The sequence below is a fragment of the Corvus cornix genome, chromosome 4 (assembly GCF_000738735.6).
Source record: "Corvus cornix cornix isolate S_Up_H32 chromosome 4, ASM73873v5, whole genome shotgun sequence".
NCBI lineage: Eukaryota > Metazoa > Chordata > Aves > Passeriformes > Corvidae > Corvus > Corvus cornix.
This window is the reverse complement of record NC_046334.1, coordinates 67,961,460-67,968,520: the sequence shown is the minus strand read 5'-3', so window position 1 is coordinate 67,968,520 and position 7,061 is coordinate 67,961,460.

Here is a 7,061-nt window from a genome sequence, read left to right as displayed (position 1 = left end):
TATTGGCCTGGTTGTTCATCAGTATGTTTGAGGTATTTTAAAACCCTGTGGGAGACAGGTTTTTCTTTCACATCGTTTGGGGTAAAAGGTGTAAAAATTTACGAACAATTTTATCTGCGCAGTAGGATGGAAAAAAACCCTGCTCTGCACCAAAAGGAGACTCATCTGAGCTGGTTTGCAGTTTCTTGGAGTCTCACTGTGCAGTGTGGGTACTCTTGCGTTTTTGTTTGTTTGTTTTTCTCAACGGTCTGAATTACAACTGTCCTTTTTCAGCCTGATTTGGTAAAAAAAATAAAAACTTGCAACAGTAAAAGAGGCGGGACTGGTTTCAGCACGGTGCCAGCTAGCAGGAGGCTCAGTCCGTTTTGCAAATCAGTTTGGCTAATGGGATTGCACCTGCTTACACTGTGGGCCAGTGAAGAGGTGGGACCAGTCAGCTAGAGGGCCAGGCAGCGCTTCTGAGAACCCTTCCTGATTTCCTGCTGCTGGGAAAGGAGAATCCGTCCTCCAGTAGCCATTATGCTAAACAATCAACCCCTCATTCCTGCCGTGTTCACGAGCTGTTTGTCCGGGGCCGTGTGCGGTTAGAGCATAAATGTAAGTGTCTTCATGAGGAATGTAGCATCAATAATGAAGTTAAGCATGAAATTGCAGCTGTTTAACATACAGGCATCTGCCGTGATTTAAGGCCATCCCTGCAGGCTATTCAGAACACAAAATAGTTGGCAGCGCCTCCGCACTGGCTACCTGCAGAACATACAGGGCAGTGATGCAAGACAAACCGCTGGCCTGATCCAAAATATAATGAAGCCATGACGAAACATCAGATGACTTCCATGTGCTTGGGATCGGGACCAAGTACTTGCCCCAGCACTGGCCAACCGCCCTTTGTGCAATCGCTGAGACCAGTGGGTGGCTGGCAAGTCCTGCCTCACCCCTCTCCCCCTCACTCCTTCCCAGCACAGATACCATCTTCCTGGCTTTAGGGGTAATTCGTCCTGATTTTAATTCCATCTCAGGTGATGCAGTGGCAGTGATAATGGGAGGGAAAGGGCAGACTACCACTAGGAAAAGGACAGGGTAGTCAGCCTTGTCCTGCTCGAGTTCAGTCCCACCAGTTTGATCTAAGAGCAATGGAGGGATTCCCAACACCTTTGAAAGATAAAGATCCTGTCCCTAAGTAATCCAGGAACTGCATACTTGTGTATCTAAGCGACCAGTGCACCCCTTCTCCACTCTGCCAGCCTGCTCTCAGACCTTAGCAAGCATTGGGCCAATGCAGGATGCTTGTGTGTGTTCAGCTCATGTTCTTCCGCCTAGATTTATTTCAGTATTTACCCTCAGTCACTTCCATCAGCTGTGTTTCTGCAGGCATTACACCTAAATGTCTGAGGATCCAGAATCAATGGCAAATTCATGTTGCCACCTCCATCAGCCGTATGTTTCTGCACAGTACCCGTAAACATTTTCTCCTGAGGATCCCAAATCTGGCAGATTCGTGTTGTTGGGTGGCCTGCACCTGGCAGTATGTCCTCAGCCATATCCCATGGCTCAACAGACCTTGTGCCACATCGGTTGGCAGGGGCATAGCCAGAACCTGCCAGAGCAGAGTCAGAGAAGGATTCACCCACTCCAGTGCTCCAGCCCCTGTCCGGAGTGATGGTGGTGGGCTCGAGGGAGGCTTTGGCAGGTCTGACTGTCCCCAGTGCACCTGTCCAGCCATTAGCACCAAACTGTGCTTCTTCCAGGGAAAGCACATCCTTAACTGTGGCCCCTCCTGCAGAGGAGCCACCCCCGATGTGCTCAAGGTAAAGAGACACTTGAGAGGAGATTTCAGCAAATAGACACCCATCGGCAGAGGAGACGAGTGAATGAGCTAATGGCAGCCTTTTAGGTTTCCTTTTGCCATTAAAAGAGACTTCTTTTTAGCAAATCTTGGGAGAGGGAGGGCAAGAGGATTGTGTTTAATGAGAGGCACTTAAAAGCAGCAGGGCTTTTGTCATGGGTTTAGGGATTTACTGAGATTCCCCGATTGAAGGTGGGGGAAGACAAAGGCAATTAGCCTGCTGTCCCACCCTGAGAGTCTCCACTCCCCTATAAATGCCAAGACCATGCCTGAGTTGGGCAGTTCTCCATGACAATGAGCTTCTTCCCAGCCCGGGTCAGGTGATGGCCCAGAAGCCCGGGGCATAGCCCACTCCCAAGGAAGTCAGCCAAGAATTGTCATTCCTTCGGAGAAAGGCCCAAACTTCAGGCGTCCATCCTCTCTGCCCTGGCAGCCACGGGGATCACTGGGTAAAATGTGTCCTTCACAGAACTTCTGGCTCTAGGGGAGCAGTGATTTCATGCGGGTTAGCTGGTAGCCCACAGATCCCGGCTGCTGGTCACTACAGTTAAGCACTGCAAGAAGTCTCATCTTTGCTTATTTTCTCCGCTCTTTTTAGGCATCCGGAGAGGTTCCACCCCAGTTGTGGTACTCAGTGTGAAACCATGGTTGTGCTGATGACCACAAGCACAGCTGCCTGGTACCTCTGCAACACTCCCAGCACACGCAACTCCTAAAAAAGGCATTCCCTGCTTGAAAAGAAGCGCAGTCCAGAGGCATTTCAAGAGATGGGTTGGATCAGTAACAGAGATGCTTGCTGGCTCCTACGTGTGGCACTTCTCCAGCACGGGGTCGTTTAACTCTGCTCAGTGCTGGCCTTATCGACCTGCCAGCAAAGGTTCGGGCAAGCACCCACTGCAGGTCTGCACTTGAGCTGCTCGGCAGTACAAAGGCTCTGCCAGTACAGCTGGATCAGCCCAGTCCCCTAGAGGAGACCCAGCTCCCATCAACAAAGGGAACTCTTGTGCCAGTAAAGTTAAACCCCCCGCCCCCAGCAGCACCAGCGTTGTGGGGCGGTGGGAGGGGATTCCAGAGGCAGAACACAGCCATCCGCGCTGGGTTTCATCGCCCGCCAACTCCTTTAGAAGTGGGGCTTCAATTACTGCCACTGGCCATGGATTGTGGTTTGCTTCTCCTCTGAAGGAGGAAGCTTTGATTTGCCCTGTCATTCACCAAGTCCATGGAATTTGGCCACAGTGTGTTGTGCCTGTAGAGAAGGCTTTACTGCATATATATGTATATACATTTTTTGGTTTTTTAGTGCTGATTAAGAGTGATTTTCCCCAGAAATTTTTAGGAATAGTTTAAATGATACAGCAGTGTTCTAAGAAAATACGGGCATCCTGCCCTTGCCCTGTCTGTATTTCTAGAGATAAAAAAATCTTTGTCAAACTTCTTGAGATAAGGACCTAGAAGCCCTGCAGATCTCACCTGACCTTGAGTGTGAGGTACCTAAACACTGCCCAGCTCAAAAATGGAAGCTGGTCCTGTCTGTCTTGTTCTGACAGCACACAAAATAAGAGGGACAAAGACTCATTTTGTAGCTTGACCAAAGAGAGTCAAGATGAGGATCAGGCCTGGCTGGTAGTCCATGGATGTCTAACACCTCAGTTAGAAATAGATGGAGATTGCAATTGTTGGGAAATTTTTATTTCTCCATTGCTTTTGAGGAGAAAAAAGACTAGTTTCATTGCCCTGTTAGAGAATCCCTTCAAAACTAATTTTTCGTCCAAATTCTTTTTTTTTCCTGATTGTTAAAAGAAGGAAAACATGGATTTACCTTTCCTTTTTTGTCCTGTTTGGCAGAAATCTCCATCAAGCAGAATTTCTGCCCCTGCTCCCCTCCCTCAACATTTTCTATTAAAAAGAAGGTTGATGGAATGTTTTTGACCAAATTACTGAGCACAATATTCACCTGGGTAAGGTGACGAGAATTTGCCCCTCAAGGAATAACTGAAGTGCAATGCAAAACATCAAAGGTGTTATTTTTTTTTTTTTTACCTTATACCTGAGCTATCTCTGAATCATATCAAATAATCTTCTCGTTTCATAACACCATACAATGCAGGCTAAAAGTGTATGTGATCTGCTTTGTGTACTGCTGAATGGATGATTAAACTGTCTAACCTGAGGGATAGTCATCCAGGGCCTGCCCCAAACACAGTGAAGTCAGGGGAAAGACTCCCACTGACTTCAGAGGGCTTTGGAGCAGACCCATAATCAGCCAGGCTCTCGTATACTTCAGGTGGTGTCTACGAGACTGCCCGCGGACAAGTAAAAGGAGCTAAAGATCGCACATTTGTGAAATAAAAGCTGTAGGCCTGATCCAGGCAATTGGCAGAAGCTGTCTCCCTGTCTGGCCTGGCTCCTCGGATCATTTCCCCTTTCCTGTAGTCCATTGTGTCTGGGATTTATTGACAAAGCAAAGGTCTCACCGTGTGGTTGATCCACGTTTGCAATAACAGTGACAAATCAGGTCAGGACTGATGCTTAACCTGCCCTCGGACCCTTCAAGGGGTGCTGATTTTATATCTAATTAAAGTAAATAGCTGAGCTGAGCTGGGCCATTTCCCTCCCAGGCTGGTTCAGAGGGTGGCAGAACCCACACCTCACCCCACCACCTGAGGGTCACCACAAAGAGTTACGCTGGAGGACACAGGGCTAGCGCCTCAACTCCAAAACAGTGGAGGGAGTCAAAGCGAACACGGAGCAGAGCCAAGCTTGGGCATTCTTCAGGAGGGTGAATGATGCTCAAATGGGGATAAATTACATTCCCTCTGTGTGGAAATGACATTTACACTCATGTAAGTTCCTTCTAGTCTAGACAATGGACATCTAATGAAGCTGTCAAACAACAGGTTCAAAGCAGACCAGAGGAGGAGGTACCCCACTGGTGATGGAGATACCCTGGGGATCTCTTTGTTTCAGGAGACTGGGTCTCACCCTAAAAAAAAAAGCTGGCTAAGTTAGAGCAGCCAAGTTGCTCTCTGCAGGTGCCTGAAGAGCTAATTTAGGCCAAGCTTTTAGACTCCCCCAGGGCAGGAATTCATGGATATCTGCAGATATGGGACATCTGTCATTTGGGTTACAAATAGTATCATGACCATCAGAGATGGGGGTTTCAAAGCAGGACACAGCCCCAGTCCATAGGTGAGCATCCTTTGTCATGGGAGAAGAAAGCTCCTGCCAGGGAATTTCTCTGAGGTGGTATAGGAAATTTTGGTGAGCTTTTTTACTCATTTTATTCCTGTTCATTCACTGCTGTAATCTGTGGAAGCACCTTCCAGCAATGCAACATGATCAGTGTATTCTCTCTTGCCTGCTGCAAGAACTGCTCATGAAGTGTAAAGCTTTTGGGTTTAGTGACCTGCTGAACCACTTAGATGCTCACAAGTTGATGGGATGGAACAGCATTCATCCAAGGGTACTGAGGGAGCTGGCAGAAGAGCTCACCGAGCCCCTCTCCATCATTTATCATCAGTCCTGGCTAACTGGGAAGGTCCCAGCTGGAGGTGCCAATGTGACAGCAATCCACAAGAAGGGCTGGAAGGAGGATCCAGGGAAGTACAGGCCTGTCAGCCTGACCTCGGTGCCCAGCAAGGTTATGGAACAGATCATCTTGAGTGTGATCACACAGCAAATACAGGACAAGCAAGGGATCAGACCCAGCCAGCACAGGCTTAGGAAAGGCCTGACCAACCTGATCTCTGTTAATGACCAGGAGATCTGCCTGGTGGATGAGGGGAAGGCTGTGGATGTGTCTACCTGGACTTGAGCAATGCCTTTGACACAGTCTCCACAGCACATTCCTGGAAAAGCTGTCAGCCCATGGATTGGACAGGTACCCAGGGAGGTGGTGGTTCCTGGAGGTGTTTAAGGAAAGATCAGATGTGGCACTGAGTGCCATGGTCTGGATTGCCATGGTGGTGTTCAGTCATAGGATGGACTTGACGATCTCAGAGGTCTTTTCCAACCTAATTGATTCTGTGATTGTTTTCAGGGAAATACTGTTTCTTATTTATCCAGCCTACTCTCCTGTTCTCCTAGAACAAGTTGTTAGTGAGGGGCAGCCTGGCTGCAGATGGCAGGAGGTGAGAGTTGTGGTGCACTGAGATTTGCAGCTCCATTGTCCCCAGCACCCGGAGCAGCAGTTTTGAAACTGAGCTCAATCATTATTTGGTCTGTAGCATCAAAACCATCAGATGTCTCAGTGGCAGAAGGCTGGACAACCTTTGCTGGGCAGCAGGAGAGCAACACTCCTGAGAGAGCTGTGGTGAGATGCCCTGGGCTTGCACTGCTGAAGCTTCATTAGGGCCCTTCCTTGGACCAGAGCTCATCTTCAAGTTCAGGGAAACAGATTTACATGCTGGTTAAGGCAACATGAGTTTGTGGCTTTCACAAGCAAAGTGAAAATAAACCATGAGCTCTCAGCTCATGGGAAAGGTAAGGGGGAATTCGTCCCTTCTTGCACGTAAACCCATGTGAGCTGATGGGGAGCAGCTGGGCTCTGTAGCTGAGGCAGTGTGTGACTAAATGTGGATATAGGTTGTCAAAAGATAATAAGAGCTGTCATACTTTGGTGGAGAAAAAAATCAGTGTCTTCCTCCTCTCCAACATTTGCCACTTATCCTTGGTAGCATGGCAGGGAAGCAGACCTGACAAGAAACCAAGGAGACCCTTCAAGGAATCAGGGAATGCATTTATTATAATGAAACAACGGATGGTATTTATTTTCACTGTCCCAGGCAGGGAATATGTGAGCAGTGGGAAAACTACAGCAATGAGCATGTCATGAATGTTAAGGTCATTTAGCATAACTCTGAATGCTGTTTCATTCCAGACAGCAGCTGCTTGTCACAGTGTGAAACCTCATTCCCTGCCCTGAAAAGGTGACGATCTGAAGAGACAAGTATGACTGAGGAAGTGTTACAGGCCCCGTTTTACTGCAAGGGATCAAGGAACATCATGGGAAAGTGATTTGTTAAAGGTCACACAGTGCTATGGCAGAGTTAGGTGTCAAATCCATGCTTTGCAGTGCCTCCATCACTAAATTGTCCCTGCTGAGTCAGCCTGAAACACTCTGGCATAGCTCCAAACTCATCCTTCCTTCATGCTGTTACAGGAAAGCACAATGAATCCCAACATTTCTTGCCTAAATCTTATCTGTAGTGGCTTT